Here is an 18,019-nt window from a genome sequence, read left to right on the forward strand (position 1 = left end):
ACTGACTTGAATGGGAGTGTCACATAGATTACAAGCGGTGGGAGGTAGTAGAGAGGGGCTAAATCTACACTGAGATTAGTCCTAACATTTCCCACCATTGAATCTCTGCCAGCCAGAGTGACAGCAGAAGCTCTAGTGTAGACAAAGGCCTCCTGCATAGGACAACTTGGTAATGTGCACCAACAGTACTATCCAATGGGGTGACTTTCCTCTTCCCGAAGGAATTTTTCTCTGCAATATCTAGCTGAGTGGAGACAGGGTGGCAGAGAGGAACGGGAGGTTACTGTTAATTACATATTTTACTGTGGCTTCATTTGGATGCTCAGTCTATTCCCTGTTTATTGCTATTGTTTGCAATGGCTTTTCCTCCAACTTTTATGGCAAATGACATTTGACTTCATGTCTGAAGTAGGAAGCACCAATCTGGTAAATCAGGCTCTTACTGTATGTTCCTAGAGCATAGGGCAAGCAAGGATCTCTTGGTGGGGACTCGGCATGAATTGCACTTAGCTAGAAGTTACCCCTAAACTGTGCCCAGAAGGAAATAATGACAGCATTGTCTGCCCTCGTCCCATTCCACACTCCAAAGACACCCAATAGGAAGGTTACATATAGATCCCTTTTTAAAAATAGGCAGCGTCAGACTGAGAAGGGGCACTTTGATTTTAAAGTGGTTGAATGAGGGAGGCTCCGTGAAGGCCAAATTAAAATACATAATTACAATGTTACTGGAAATATTAATCCTTGTATTTTCAGCTGTTGAAATCTGAAAGGAGTGCTCACATTTTATTACTTTTGACGCTGCAAATGTGGTTTAAGGTGCGTTTGACCTGCAATGCATTTAAGGATTTTAACACTTCAAGTAGCCAGATTTTTACAAAATAGTTTGATGGGTACATCTGCCAGCTGTCAACGAGAACTTCCTGCTCTGAACTTTCTTCCTCTGCTTGTTTCCATGTCATCCATCCAAGTCCCTGGAGAGCAACAATTCAACTCCCATCTCCACAAACCTCTTCTCTACTTCAGAGAATGAATAACTACACTCCTAATTATGTTGCTCTGCCTAATTCAGCACTTACGTGGATTACAGGGGATGAGTTAGAAAATACTTCAAAGTGGTATAATCGGTTTCAGCATTAGCGCTACTAAAATTTCAATCTACCTTAACTTGAAAGGAGGTTAATGACAACTGTTCACATCAAAATAACCGAACTCCCCGAGCCATTTTTAAGGTGAATATAGTATAATCAGTTAATTAATCTAACAGTAAACAAGCAAGGACTAAGAAGAGAGCTATTCTGTTTTAGTGCCACCTTGGTAGTATTTATGAACCGACTGATAAAGCCTCTAAGGAACTTGTTAACCAGGCTCCAGGGAATATGTCTGGATAAGATGGGAATTGTTGGATATTCAGTGACACTAGGGTCAAATGAAAGACATTGACTAGCTGCAGAAAGATTGTGTTAAAAACATTTTATTGAGGTATGAAACTATGGTACCTAAACTATGTACCTGATTCACAATACACAGAACATATGGTTATTTTGAATGCATAACACTTAAGCGTATGGCACTTCAGAGATCTCCTAAATCTGTAGGATCATCTTATCAACCTTCCACTCCCCCAATAGATTTACTCCTTTTCCCCCCACAACTGTTTCCACAGGATATTGACTAGATAATATAAATGAAGTGGAAGGACTAAGGAACTAATCCCAGATAATAGAGAGAACATTAATCAATGAGAATTGATGTGTTACAATACATCCACTTTAAATGTCAAAATCCCCCAAAGAAATACCAAAGACAATAATTTACCAGCTATTAAAAACATAAACAAAGCGAGAGAGCAGCAGAATTGCAGGCACCTTACTTGGAAAAAGCAGAGAAAATAACAAAATGGTAAAGGCATAAAAAATGACAAATTTGAAAGACTATAGCACAGGTCATAAAAGAGTGAGCACAATAAATTAAAAGTTTAAGTGAAATGATTGGTCCTCTTCATTCTCACAGGAAGCTGGGTCTGTTTGAATCCTGGGAAGGGATCACCATAGCCCCATCCAAACTAAAGCCCTGCCCCCTCAACTGAGGGGAGGGGCCATAAAGCTCAAAAACACTGAGTACAAAGGACAATAAATAAAATGATTGCAACAGGAGTGGGGAGTTTTCATTTTGGTGAACTGAAGAGTTCCTCTTAATACAGCAGCATTGTCCAGCCCAAGTGCTCAAAAATCACAAGTCAAAAGCCCCAACACATCATGAAACTGGCTTAAAAGTCATGAGACTTTTTAAAAAATAATACATGTGGGATTCTTTTCTTTTCTTTCTGATCCGTTAGATGTAGTAGTCACGTCACACTTTCAAGCTTTTCTTCACAACCACCAAGGCAAGACACTTACATTTTGTTTTTTTTTAAATGAAAGCTGAAATTTTCATGTAATTACTTGACTTCTTATAGGTGAGAATTTATGAAAAAAACACTAAATATTGCAAGAGTCATGGCAGCAGCTTTTAAGAGAAGGATCCAAAGCCCACTGAAGTCAACGGGAGTCTTCCACTGACTTCAAAAAGCTTCTGATCAGACTGCTAGAGCATGATACTCAATTGAGGATAGCTTCACTAGGATTGGTTTTTTTGTTTTTTTGTTTTTTTTGTAATTATTGGTACACAGAATAATTTCTTGTCTGGAATCCATTACAATTCTAGAACACTGATTATTATTCTCTGTGTACGGATATTTATTTGGCAACAAGCGATCTCAGAGACTTACATCAAATATTTACTAGATTTACTACAGATTTACGTCAGATATTATTTAAGAGTCTCTTTTCTGAGAAATATAAGGAAACTGTTTTGCTCTGTACTATGAAGAGAACGAACCATCAGTTAATTTGGCGGCCAAAATTTTATGGGAATCATTTACAATCTATGTAAGAGGGATTTCAATTGCACATGACAATGTCCTTAACTATAACACTTCAGTTACCATATCACAGCTAAAATCTGAGATGAGGCAGTTAGAAATTGATTGTCTGAATTTAGTCACAATAGAGGTGTTCTTTCAGAACTCGCCAATACCAAGTCATCTGATAATGTACTAAAAATCTGGAGATGCTATAGAGAGCAATTATTATGTAAAAGAGAACAAACTTGGCTGACTACTATACTGATCGAAATACAGTGGCAATTAAGTGCAAGGATTATACTATACATACATGATAAAAATAAATTGTTATTTCAATTATTTTATTCCACTTTATATGCCAAACTCACTCTCCTGCAGTTCTTCCTTCCTTGCTACAGGCTGAGCACAAACTAAAGCCTTTAAAAGTGAGCGTTGGTAAAAACAATATTCATTAGATCAAATTATTACATTCGAACAGCATTGCTAAAATGTGTCCCTAATTAATCTTGTAACAGTTTTGCTATGTAGAGGGAGACTAGACGTGGCTGTCCTGTCACTAATTTTATTTGCTTTAACTATGAAGCCCCCAGCAATAATGTTCTCGCAAGGCTTCTCTAATTTTGGTATCACTATAAATAGTACATCTACTATTATATCAGTGTACCCAGTCCCGTTCCCATTGAAAACAATGGGAGTTTGCTATTGACTTCAATGGGGGCAGGCTTTGTGCTTAAACGATGATAACAGCTTACCTTATTGCATCTGAAGAAGTGAGGTTCTTACCCACGAAAGCTTATGCTCCCAATACTTCTGTTAGTCTTAAAGGTGCCACAGGACCCTCTGTTGCTTTTTACAGATTCAGACTAACACGGCTACCCCTCTGATACTTGACAGCTTACTTTATGTGTCAAAGTTAAGTCGGACATTCCCCAAAATATAAAATGCTAAATGGTGATTCTGTCTCATGGGTGGGGCCCTACCAAATTCATGGCCATGAAAAACGCATCACGGACTGTGAAATCTGGTCTTTTGTGTGCTTTTACCCTATACTATACAGATTTCACAGGGAAGACCAGTGTTTCTCAAATTGGGGGTCTTGACCCAAAAGGGAGTTGCAGAGGGGTCACGGTATTGCCATCCTCACTTCTGCGCTGCCTTCAGAGCTGGGTGGCTGGAGAGCGGCAGCTGCTGGCTGGGCACCCAGCTCTGAAGGCAGCACCCCCTAGCAGCAGCACAGAAGTAAGGGAGGAAATACCATACCATGCCATCCTTAGTTCTGTGCTGCTGCTGGCGGCGGCTCTGCCTCCAGAGGTAGGCTCCCGGCCAGCAACTGCCACTCTCCAGCTGCCCTGTTCTGAAGGCAGCACCACTGCCAGCAGCAGCACAGAAGTAAGGGTAGCAATACCTCAACCCCCCCCCCCCCGCACACACACACACAATAACCTTGCGACCTCCCCCACAACTCCTTTCTGGGTCAGGATCCCTACAATTACAACATCCATGAAATTTCAGATTTAAATATCTAGAATCATGAAATTTACAATTTTTAAAATCCTATGACCATGAAATTGACCAAAATGGACCGTGAATTTAGTAGAGCCCTAACCATGAGCTTACATAACAATTGGTCCTTTAACAATGTTACAAGGAGATCTATTTGATTTACCATTTATTGAGTTATTCAAATCTAATCAGTATCTTGGTATTAAACATATGGCCATCTTATAGATCTTTTAGAAAGTTGCCTAGTGACAGAACTAGCTATTTTGGAAAAGTTAATGGTGTTAAAATTAATAATGCTGATTCCCAATATCTATTACAGCATTGCCATCTCTCCTGATTTTCTCACAAGTCTCATGATATTTGACATCTTTCTTCAGGGCTTATTTACTGTGGTCAAGTGAGTTCATGAGACTCGCAGCTTTCATTATTTTTAAAACTTCTAGCCCTCATGGTTGTGCAGGAAAGCTTGAAAACATGAAGGAGATGCACCCCTAAAGGCTAAAAAAAAACCAGAAGGCAAATAAAAAGAACCCAAAATTGATATTTTAACTTCTCATGATTTTTATGCCAATCTCGTGATTTTTGTGGACTGCACTCGTGATTTTTCAATTCTTGGGATTGGTGATACTCCTATTATGGAGAAAAATGTCTCTAATTCAAGTGAAGATGTTGTCAAAACTGCTATATGCGTTTTGAAATATTCCAATTATACTGCACAATAGTATATTTGGGGGGGGGGGGGAAGTGCTATGTATGAAAAGGCATCTGACACAAGGGTGTGTGAGACTACCTGAGTGAAGCTGGGAACTAATGCTCAAATTCAGGGCCAAATTCTCATGCGCTTCTTCATGTTGAATAGTATGACTTTAGTTGGACTAATCATGGAGTATGGTGGAATACTTGTGGCACCTTAGAGACTAACAAATTTTAAAATTTTTTTACATACGGCTAAATGCAGTGCCTTGCATAATGACAGGTTTCAGAGTAGCAGCCGTGTTAGTCTGTATCAGCAAAAATAACAGGAGTACTTGTGGCACCTTAGAGACTAACAAATTTATGGAGTATGGTGCTACTTCTTGTGAATGAAAGTACTAGACATCTGGCCCATAACGAGTCTGTTACTTAGCAAGCCAGATCCTGCTCATCCCCCCTGTGGTGGTGATGAAATACTTTAACATCCCTTTGCAAAAGGCAGTTGTTGCACCCTCATCAGCTGGCTAACTGAATATACTTTAATAAGCATTCATGTATGGAAATGCCTCAATGGACAATATGCTAAATATGTTACTGCATTAATTACCAATCCAAAATGCACCACTGTGGAATTATTCAGGGCTATCAGAGTGCACCCACTGAAGAGCAGAGTTAAAAACAAACATGCTTAGAGATAGGGATAACTGTAACACACAGAGTTTCAGATAATGTATATAACTACATGCATAATTTGACATTTGATCAACTGCAAGAAAATGCAAACTAAAAATAGTTAATTTCTAAGTATATACAAGAAAAAAACAAGAGACAATATGTACATTTTCCAGCTTGTTCCAGAGTGACACCCATTAGGTGTAAAACAGGCCAACGGTGGGTGGCAGCCTATGATTTCATATACTTAGGTTGACAGTGTAAACACTAAGGGCAGGCCTCCATTGCTTGTGAAAGATTTTGGGTAAGTGATCTAGGAATGGACACTGAATCATAGGCTCACTCAAGTACAGGCAACACCACTAAGGATGAATTTAAGTGTAAGGACCGGATCCCATACCCACAAAAGTAAACGGGGGCCTTTTCATTGACATACAGGGTATTGGATTGGGCCTGTAATGAAGTCCTTGCACAGAGCTAATGTCACAACTGTGAGTTTGTATTGCAAGGATGGGAAGGGTTTTAAGTTCTTTAATATGTGTAAATCTAAAATGGGCACTTAATTTTATTGGATAAAGTTCCCCAGATACCCTGTTTAGGTTTTGGCTCAATCAATAGATCAAATATATAGAGCCCTGCGTGGATACAAAAATTTGGATCCACATCTGATCTGCATCCGCGATAATTAACTTGTATTTGACCCATGATTTGCACTTCACCTTTTATATATACCCGTATCCACATCAGCACCTTATCTCACTGTTAGAGCCGTGCACAGATACAAAAATTTGGATCTGCATCCGATCGGCAAAGATGGTGAACAATACAGCCGCATCTGCAGATATAAAGCAGATATCCATGGATTTGCAAGGCTCGACAAATAGAAGTCTACAGACTGAACTGGAGCCACTGTCTGTACACTACTTGCTGACACCTTAATGTTAAACATTCTGAATGTATTAAACTGCTTTATTATGTATGCTTGTGAAAATATCACACTGCACTGAGTTGAAAGAAGAATGTTGTGCTTTTAGTGAGGCTATGGATACAGGGCCAAATTCTCCTTTCATTTATAGTTGCCCATACTATGTGGTGTAACTACAGAATAGACTCTACGTAAAAAGAGAACCAATATAAAAATATAGCACAGGACTTTGTGGGACATCTCTTATTTTTTTTTTTTTTAATATAATGGAAGTACATCTTGATTATATAAAAATTATACCAAAAAATCTCCCTTTCTGAATAAGGCCTTGAGTCAACAAGCTACTTAATCATTTGCCTAACTCTTTGCATGAGTATTTTCATTGATTTCAGTAAGACTACTCATCTGCTTAAAGTGAAAAACACTTGTAAGAGCTTTGGTGGCTCCGGGACAGAGCGCTCAGCACCTGGCAGGATTGAGACCTAAGCATCCAATTTTAAGCCATCGCAGGTATTTCATTCCCTGGATATGATGAATGTGCACATTGATCTTTATGACAAGAATTACGGGGCATATTTCATAGACTCATAGGACTGGAAGGGACCTCGAGAGGTCATCTAGTCCAGTCCCCTGCACTCATATGCACTATTTTGTAAAGGTTTAGCTGATACAGAATCTTTCCTTTACTATAAAAAATGTACAAGGTTAAATTCAGCGTGTAATTATATTTGTAATAATAAAATATACAACCATCACAAAGAAGCTGCCATCTTTACACTCGGTAAAACACAGGGCATGATGCTAAACAGCATTTGAACTGGATGGATGAAAAAGCAGGAGACTTTCAATGTTATTCACATCTCTTAATTAGGGTGACCAGGTGTCTGGTTTTGGACCAGAACACCACGTCGAAAAGGGATCCTGGCAGCTCCAGTCAGCGCTGCTGACCAGGCTGTTGACTGTCCGGTTGACGGCACCGCGCAGCGAGGCTGGCAGGCTCCCTGCTAGCTTCTGCGCCCCACTGCTCCCAGGAAGCAGCCAGCATGTCCCCCCTCTGGCTCCGAAGCGTAGGGACAGCCAGGGGGCTCCGTCCACATGCTGCCCCCACCCCAAGTACTGCCCCCCGCAGCTCCCATTGGCCGGGAACTGTGGCCAGTGGGAGCCATCGGGGTAGCGCCTGTGGACAGGGCAGCGCCTGTGGACGGGGCAGCGCGCAGAGCCGCTTGGCCACGTTTCCGCATAGGAGCCAGAGGGGGGACATGCCACTGCTTCCAGGAGCTGCTTGAGGTAAGTCCTGCACCCCTCCCGCCTCGTGTCCCAACCCCCCCAGCCCTGATCCCCCTCTCGCCCTCTGAACCCCTCAGTCCCAGCCCAGAGCCCGCACCCCCAGCCGGAGCCCTCAACCCTTCAGTCCCAGCCCGGAGCATTGTCCTACACCCCAAACCCCCCATTCCCACCCCAGAGTCCGCACCCCCAGCCGGAGCCCTCACCCCCCCACACCCCAACCCCCTGCTCCAGCCCTGATCCCTCTCCTGCCCTCCGAACCCCTCGGTCCCAGCCTGGAGCATCCTCCTACTCCCTAAACCCCTCATCCCCAGCCCCACCCCAGAGTCTGCACCCCCAGTCCGAGCCCCCAACCCCAGCCCTGATACTCCTACTGCCCTCCAAACCCCTCAGTCCCAGCCTGGAGCACCCTCCTGCACCCCAAACCCCCCATTCCCAGCCCCACCCCAGAGCCCTTACCCCCCCCACACACCCCAACCCCCTGCTCCAGCCCTGATCCCTCTCCTGCCCTCCGAACCCATCGGTCACAGCCTGAAGCATCCTCCTACACCCCAAACCCCTCATCCCCAGCCCCACCCCAAAGTCTGCACCCCCAGCCAGAGCCCTCACAACCCCCTGCACCCCAACCCAGGGCCCCCTCCTGCACTCTGAGCCCCTCAGCCCCAGTCCGGAGCTCCCTCCTACACCGCTAATCCCTCATCCTCGGTACCACATCAGAGCCCGCGCCCCCAGCCGGAGCCCTCACCCCCCGGCACCCTAACCCCCTGCCCAAACCCCTTCCCGCACCCTGAACCCCTCATTTCTGGCCCCGCCCCAGAACCTTCACCCCCAGCCCAGAGCCTGTACCTCCTGCCACACCTCCAACCCCCTGCCTCAGCCCAGAGCCCCCTCCCACACCCCAAACCCCTTGGCTCCAACCCCCAGCCCAGAGCCCCCTCCTACACCCCAAACTCCTCATCGCTGTCCCCACCCCGCAGCCCTCACCCGCAGCCTCCTGAGCCAGCCCAGTGAAAATGAGTGAGCGAGCGAGGGAAGGGGGGACGGCGTGAGCGGGGGTCAGGGCCTTGGAGAAGGGGCGGAGCATGGATGGGGCCTTGGAGGAGGGGTGGGGCAGGGCAGGGCAGGGGGTGGGGCAAGGGTGTTCAGTTTTGTGAGTAGAAAGTTGGCAACCCTACTCTTAATGCACTAATCGCAGGCATTCAGATAACACATTAATGAGGGTGGTATAATAGCCTGAACAGATGTCTTTGTAAGGTAGGAGAGTGGGATTTTTGAAGGCACATAAAGGCGGTATGGGAGCTGGGTACCTAACTCCCATAGGCGCTTTTGAAAATCCCACACTTAGCTTTTAGTACTTCTTTTGGCCTGAACCCCAGAAACAAAACCACGTGGGTAGATCTCTGCTGCTACACAGACTTTAATGGGGCTCTGCGTGAGTGCAGGGATCTGCCCACATGTCTGCATAATGAGTCTTAGCTAAAGTGGTTGCTATGTTAACAACACTGCTTGTATATCTGAACTTCAATTTTTTCAGAAGATGGTGCCAAACTCTATCCCTCAGCCCCCCAGCTACCACCTCCATCATCACGTTTACAGCTGAAAGAGGGTATGCAAAGAGCCTAGAAAAACCTAACCTTCTTCCACTCCTCCCCTTCCCTTGTGTGAGTCACTTAAACCTTCTCCAGTTTTACAGCTGTAATGTGATCCACACGGGCAGACCCCATGTCCCTGTTGAGCCCCACAGATACCTCATAGGGGTAAGAGTCCACATGGATCAGGCCAAAGGCCTGAGTGGGGGGTTAGTCTGGCTTTCCTGCTGGGCAGAATCAGAAAAGGAGGTGGGGATCCCAGTGAAAGAGTCATGCACAATTCAAAATGATGTCTCAAAAGCTGTCTTTTAGACAGAAAGCCAGACTAAGGAACCCCAGAGAGAGAGGGAAGTGCTCCCGCAAGCAACAATGCCTGGAGGCCCTATCCCTGCAGAGACCAGGTACAGGCAGTCTGCTTCTAGGCACCATTCCACCAGCAGCCCAAGGCACAGTGTGTGCTTCTTGAGCAGAGCCCCATTGCCTCGTGCTTAGGAGTGAGTGAAGTCATGGACATACCCACATATACACACGACAATCTCTGCTAGCCTGGCCAGTTGCTGTCCATGCTCCTCCATCCCAAGCTTGGCCAGTGAAACCAGACAGATTATGGCTGTCTCTTGCACAGGAGCACTAAGTGGGAAGGGGCTTCCTGTACTCTTCCCTTGCCCTCCAGCACCAAAGCTGGGGCAGCCATAATATGGCCCTAATATGTGTTTAGAGTTCAGATTTTCACTGTTGGCCAAACTCTGACCCCCTTGCATTATAGTCACTGAGTGTGTTACCACTGGACTTTAATGGCAGCAGAGTTAGGCCAATGTTGAGAATTTTGGAAAATTCCACCCTAGGTGTCTATGGCACTACAATTAATCATTGCCAATTTCCTTTAGAGTGACACCATGCGCACAGAATGAGGGAAATCATGCAGAGTACCCTGCATAAAGCTTGCACTACCCACAGACCTAACCCAGCTTCACACAGCTTACACACCGGAACTCCAACAATGTCAAGATGCCTCTGAATGTATAAAATATTCCTTTAAAAAAATCAAAAATTTACAGTCAACATATAGGAACCTCAAATTAAGCTCTTTAATCCATATGTAGTCACCAAAGTCAGAAATTTGAGGTGAATGGAGCTGCTTATCAAAGTCAAGCCTTGAAGTGATTAAAAATAGAGACAGGAGAATGGCTCCCATTTAAAAAGAAAATCTTGGCCTTGTTGAGCATCTGTTTTGTTGCTCCTTAAATACTGTGTTATTTTAAATTAGGTTCTTTCCTATTGCTTCTGTGAAATATACATATAGATTCAGAGATTATAAACCCAGAAGGGATCATTAGATTATCCATTCTGACCTCCTGTGGACTTCTCTGAACCAATTCCTGTTTGAATTAGAGCATATCTTTCAGACATGAACATTTGAGTTTCCTTCATCGACTACCCTTTTTAATTTTTATATAACTCAGTATAGAGTATACACCAGATGGTACAGAGTTAAAGAAATCAATGCACTAAAGTCTGGATACATCTTACTAGAGCAAAATGAAAACAGTCTTCATTGAGTGGGCCTAGCACAATGGAAGATTGACTCCCCCAGTAGTAGCACAGAAGGAATAATTCGTATCCTTCCTGGAAAAAGTTATGTACTTTTGTTTCAATTGCTTGAACTTCCCACCAGGCTGTGCAATCCTTTGTAGGAAGAAAAAGTCTTCCTGCACATAATTATAAAGCTTTTCCATAGACCACAACCCTCAGACACTTATGCATGTGTGTAACTTTAAGCATGTCAGTTTACTGAATTCCAATGAAGTATGTGCATAAACATTTGCAAGTTCGGGGCCGGAGTCATTTTAGAAAACACCAGGAAGGAACAAAGTAGTATTTTTTTAAGTACTATTTGTTGCACCAATTTGTGGGCAAAACACTAATTAAAGAAACCGATTCTCCTATAGCAGGGGTGGGCAAACTACGGCCCTGGGGCCGCATCTGGCCCTCCAGATGTTTTAATCTGGTCCTTGAGCTCCCGCCAGGGAGCGGGGTCTGGGGCTTGCCCCACTCTGGCGCTCCTACATGTAGGGGCAGCCAGGGGGGTCCACACACTGCCCCTGCCCCAAGTGCTGCCCCCACAGCTCCCATTGGCCAGGAACTGCGGCCAGTGGGAGCTGCGGGGGCGGTGCCTGCAGACAGGGCAGCGCGCAGAGCTGCCTGGCTGCACGTCCACAAGAGCTGGATGGGCGACATGCCGCTGCTTCTGGGAGCTGCTTGAGGTAAGCGCCACCCGGAGCCTGCACCCCTGACTCCCTCCCGCGCCCCAACTCCCTGCCCCAGCCCTGATCCCCTTCCCGCCCTCCGAACTTCTCAGTCCCAGCCTAGAGTACCCTCCTGCACCCCCAACCCCTCATCCCCAGCCCCACCCCAGAGCCCACACCCCCAGCCGGAGCCCTCACCCCCTCCAACACCCCAACACCCAATTTCGTGAGCATTCATGGCCCACCATACAATTTCCATACCCAGATGTGGCCCTCGGGCCAAAAAGTTTGCCCACCCCTGTCCTATAGTAATGGCTTGGCAAAATATGTTACTTGAGATGCTATTGCTGTTGAGACAGCTATTTGCAGTAAAGAAAACACACCTACAATAAAATGTTCCCCAAAATTTAAGAAAAAGCAGTTGATCATCTCACCAGATACATGGTTAAATTCTGGGATGACCTTTCCAGACCTGTGGGTGGCAGAGGAGATTTCAACTGGGGTTTGATTTCCACACTACACCCTGTTTCTTTTGGTCTCTCTTATAGTGCCTGATCCAAATCCCACCCAACTCAATGGAGAAACTGCCATTGACTTCTACGGACTTTTGGAACATGCCCATAATGCTAAGGGACATGATTTAGTTACGGTTCTGTATCAGGGTTTTTTCATGATCTGCAAGCCCTGTTGTTCCCATAATGAAATAGATTCTGTATGGATGTCTAAGTTTGTTATGGTATTAACATTCCTGGTATGGTTATTAATGACTTGTCTTACATAGTGAAGTCCTGTTCCTGCAAAGAGATCTATATGGGCAGATCCCTGAATGTATACAGAATCCTATTGAGTTCAATGGGATTTATCTGCATGGACTCTGTTGATGGATTGAGGCCTTTATCTTCTATATGAATAGTTGCGTTGGTCCTTGGAAAATCAAATAAAACATAAATAAAAAAAGGCTCAATACCAGAAGCAGTTTCAAGGGCTTTTTCATTTCTGCCCATGTGCAGGGAGTAGATTGTAACTGCTTTGGGGCAGGGCCTGTCTTTTTGTTCTGGGTTTGTACAGCACCTAGCGCAAGGGGTCTTGGTCCAGGAGTGGGGTTCCTAGATACCACTGTAATTACCACTGTGTAATTACCACTGTTATACAAATAATAAATAAGAATAGTATCCATAGGATCATAACAGGAAATCTAACTGTGTTGTCATACAGAGGACATACATGAAGAAAGTGTCGTAATTATGATGAAAATGTCAGAAAACCAAGGTAACTGGAATGGTCTCTTAACAGCCGATTCTCTCCATGAGGAATTTCCGAGCACTTCATGCACTTATCTTAATCTCATTTTTGTTAATAGTCTATTGAAATGTATTTGTTTAATCTTCAATCATTTATTTTTAAAGAAAACAAAACCAAAAAAAGTAAATGCCCGAATCTAAATCTGTGCTAGTGCAGTAATATCACTGAATTTCTACATGCAAAAACCCAACTTATTTAAAGTTAATGTTTTTCTCTTTGTGCATATAAAATTACAAGCTTCAGGCTGTATACATTTGCAGTATTTTTTTTTGCATTTATTGGGTTAAATGCTAGGTGGCTTTAGGTTAATAAGATGGGTTCCCCTTCAATTTCACATGGAGAAATTATTCACTTTTTCTTCTAAAAAACTGTTGTGCAGTCTGGGTAACAAAATCCTACAGTTTACCCCAAGGTGGTTACACAGGTGCTGATAAGTAATTTCAATCTCTATGAAATCTGCATAGATCAGATCCTATAAGATCAGAAGGACTTTACTGACTTTGAAGGGCCTGAATGCAAGCCATTACTGGAAGGAATAGCAGTGTTAATAATCAATAATTTTTGCCATAAAGAAGCCTTCAACAATTGTATAACCAAGTCTCAGGGGCGGCTCTATGTATTTTGCCGCCCCAAGCACGGTAGTCAGGCGGCTTTCGGCGGCGGGAGGTCCGCTGGTAATGCGGATTCGGCGGCGCACCTGCGGGAGGTCCGCCGGTCCCGCGGCTTCGGCATACCCGCCGCCGAATTGCCACCGAAGCTGCGGGACCGGCGGAGCTCCTGCAGGCACGCTGCCGAAGGCTCCCTGACTGCCACCCCCACAGCGACCGGCAGGCCGCCCCAGGCACGCGCTTGGTGCGCTGGTGCCTGGAGCCGCCCCTGCCAAGTCTGCATTTGCTACAACTGATGCAGTATTGCCAACCCCAAACATTCAAAAATCATGAGTCAGGCACTCAAAATTCATAACACCGTTTTCAAAATGAGATTTTAAAAAATACCATACTTGGGGGTCTGGTTTCAGAGCCATTAAGATTCACGTTTCCAAACTTTTCCTTGCAACTACAAGGATTAGAAATAGACAATGTTTAAAAAACGAAAGCTGAGATTTGCATACATACACGGATTCCTTCATATAGGACCTTAGGAAAGAACACCAAATATTGCAAGAATCATGATAGAAATCATGAGAGTTGGCAACACTGCTACTGTTTCAAGTATTTTTGCAATATAAAAATCATAATGCTTCACCTAAAGCTCCATAATTTTAAATATCTAATGGAGATTGCTTTCAAGGAAAAGGATACCACACTACAATGTGGGAATCATTATGAACATCATTACAAGCCAAGTGAATTTAAATTGATTCCAAAGAAGTTTGCTTCTTTTCATATCCTTTTTAGATTTCAAACTTCCCAAGAAAAATAATTCTGTTGCAGCAATTCATCTTCTTACATTCTCACAGCGTCAAGATTAAAAAATGGCCTTGAACAGAATCCAATTTAGAAGACAGCGAGGGAGCATTATACAATTGAAGGGACTGGGAATCTGAAGATCTGGATTTTATTCTCATATATATCACTGACTTGCTGCATGATCTTGAGCAAGACACTTAACCTGTCTGAGCCTTGGTTTCCCCCTTTAACATGTACCTCAGAAGGACCTTTGTGAGGGCTAATTCATTAAATTTTTTTAAACCCTTTTGAGAGCCTTGGATAGAAGGTGCTATAAAAGTCAAATTTACAGTATTTTTCAGAATTCACTTGCTTCTCTTTTGCACTGTTCTTTCCAGAAATCAGCTTATCAGCACAACTGAGATGTCCAAAACAAAAATACATACATATATATAACCTCACAACAATGGGAGTGAGTTCTCTTTCATTTGCTAGATAATTCTGACACCACACACACTCTCATACAAAGACACTCCTAAGTATTAAAATAATAAAGGATACTTTCAGATACCATCATGAAAACAAGTTTTCTTACCGTTAGCCCCTGTTCCATGGACAGGAAGAGGACTTGCCAGGGCGCTGTGTACCTGAACATCTTTGGCCTCTTAAGCAGACACAATAAATGGCAAACGACACTCTAATCTCTCAGCTTTTTTGGTTGCTTTTCATTTGGAGATGCTTAAATTGAGAGAAATCCTTTAGTCGTATTCTTCAAGGGCCTCTTCAGTAGATTCTAAACAGTTACAGCCATCCTATTTGCACCCAGAGGAACTGAATAAGTAATTCACTAAGAGGCTTTCTTTCTTGGGAAGAGCTCAGCTCAAACTCAATTAGCATAACAGGATGATAACCTTTGAACCTCCCACTTCTGCTGTAGGCTGCTGTTTTGACAATGGACTGCATGTCACTCACAAGTCCCTGGCTTGGAAACCTTGGCTTTGTTTCTTTTTTGTTATGTTTTTCACACTACTGCTATCTGATTCTGTTTTCCAAAGTCTAGAAGCAGCCATCAAAAATGACCTAGGTTGTTTCTGAAGCATTCAAAGACAATCAGATGCACCTGAAGCTTTATTTTTCCTGTGATCCCCCAGGCGAGCCTTCCCGGGCTGAAAGCCTCAGAGATCACTGCCTCATGATTGTATAGCCCGTAGATTTTACTAGAGGGATTTATAACTGTTCAGAATTGCTAAAAATGCTATTATAAAGAGCACTGGACTAAAATATCATCAATTTAAATGAGGCTGAAATATTTCTCAAAAATACATTAAAACCGTCTCTTTGAAACAGCCAAAATATGCTCTACATTTGCTTGTGATCTAAAACTCCTTCTTTAACGCCTGTGGATTGCACATTCATATGCAGAATCTAAGGCTACATCTACACTACAGCCGGGATCCACGCTCTGAGATCGATCCACTGGCGGTCAATTTAGCGGGTCTAGTGAAGACTCGCCAAATCGACAGCAGATCGCTCTCCAGTCGACCCCTGTACTCTACCACCCCACTCCACCCCACCCAACCCTGACGAGAAGAGTAAAGTAAGTCGCCCCGTGGTGCAGAGCCTGCGGTAACTCAACATAAGGTATGTCGACTCCAGCTACAGGCGTTGCATAACATAGGTCGACTTTCTGCAGTAGTGTAGACATAGACTAGGCCTTACTTAGGAGAGAATGGAGAGAAGGGTAAAACTAACATTAAATGTATTTATGTGATTTCTAGGCTGAACGGATATTTCTTGTATTTTACTACTTGTAAGGAAATATGCCCTGGATATTGTGTACACAGTCATGGCTAGGATTCTAAAAGAAGGTTTTCTTTTTTTAATGGGAGCAGTTTGTGCGTATAATTAATTGTGGATGCAAATCTGACCATTTAGACCAATGTCTAGTCTATACCCGGAGTCATTCTTGATTAACTCCATGTGTGGACACTCTGACTCCAGAAAAAGAGGGGCTTGTTCCTGGTTAGCTTAACACACAGAATGGTTTTGGATTTGTTTTTTTGTGCATTAAGATAACCAGGAGCAAAGCACTCTTGTTCTTAGAATGAGAGCGCCTATACATAGAGTTTATCAGGAACAACTCTGTTTAGACAAGTCTGAACAATTTTTTTTATTTTACACCAGAGCAAAAACAAAACAAAACCCAAAAGCCATTTTAGGATATCACAGGATCAAATCAGGACCTATACTCTCTCTCTCTTATTTCAGAGCAAACTCTTGCATTTTTGCAAACTAACCAAAATAAATTATAAGAAGACACATAGAACTATGAAGGATGCTGTATGGCAGCACTTTTATCACAGAACTGGGAATTTAGTGCCCAGAACAGCTACAGGATCAGACCCATAATATTTACAATAAAATAAAATGATACAAATATCACTGAACAGGCAAACTGGTATTTTCTATAGGTGAGATTCAGATGTATTACATTATCATGAATTATGACAAAGTTTTAGAAATACATGATGGTTTTGTGTGAAACTACTTTGAGGAAATCTCTCTCTTTGTAAAATTTATTTCCATCTTGATACAGTGTTTAGACATTATTGGGATGGGCACTATTAAAAAAACCACAGATCAATAGATATTAAAGCCCTGATTCAGCCAGGTACTTAAGCACATACCTAAGTTTAAGCATATGAATAGTCTGAATCAGGGTCTTATTTGCCATATGCCATGTTTGTTGAATATATGCAATTGCTTGGGAAGGGTAAAATACTTGCATTCATGTATTTCACAGCAGGAAATGCATGCAACACACACACAGCTATAGTTTTATTACTGAATATACACACACCATTTCAATACACAGAGTGCCAATTCTTCTGGTTTAAATTACTTAGCAAGCAAAAATAGCAAGTCATATAATGCTCTCTCTCGCTGGCTCTGTTTTGCCCTTCTGGAGAAATGATTGTGCTATGACATTTCTCAAGTTCATTTTGAGTTTCTTTTGGACGCAATATATGTCTCTGTTTATTTTTTTTTCAATGGCCAAATAAGATTGGCTTAAACTGGAACACAGCAACTATAAAAATGCTACACAGTGGTACAGAACTGTATCCATTAAAAAATTCTTAGACTGACCAGAAAAACAGAGGAAACCTTTTGCACCCTAATCCTGTCCCTAAGGCTCTGTCGGCTCTCCTGCTGACAAAAAACTACCCCCGACGAGTGGCTTTCGCGTTGTCGGCAGAAGCGCTCCTGCCAACAACGCCCTGTTCACACTGGCACTTGCCGCGGCAAAACTTTTGTCTTTCGGGTTTTTTTTTGTTTTTTGTTTTTAACATCTCTGAAAGACAAAAGTTTTGTCATTCAATTGCCAGTGTAGACATAGCCTGAGCATCTAGCTACATCTCTAAAGTGGAGTCAGTGATGTACATGTATTACACACCCAGTGTACAGAATAGATTCATTGTAAAGGTGGTGTCTGCTCTAACCTGAAAATGTTG

The 18,019-nt window shown here is 43.1% G+C and overlaps 1 protein-coding gene across 1 annotated transcript in view; it reads right to left on the reverse strand.

Annotated features, from left to right (window-relative positions):
- LOC135880235 (PALM2-AKAP2 fusion protein-like) overlaps window positions 1-18,019 on the reverse strand; it is a 174,934-nt gene that overhangs the window by 77,931 nt on the left and 78,984 nt on the right. The gene's annotated exons all lie outside the window — the stretch shown is intronic.

The sequence above is a fragment of the Emys orbicularis genome, chromosome 6 (assembly GCF_028017835.1).
Source record: "Emys orbicularis isolate rEmyOrb1 chromosome 6, rEmyOrb1.hap1, whole genome shotgun sequence".
NCBI lineage: Eukaryota > Metazoa > Chordata > Testudines > Emydidae > Emys > Emys orbicularis.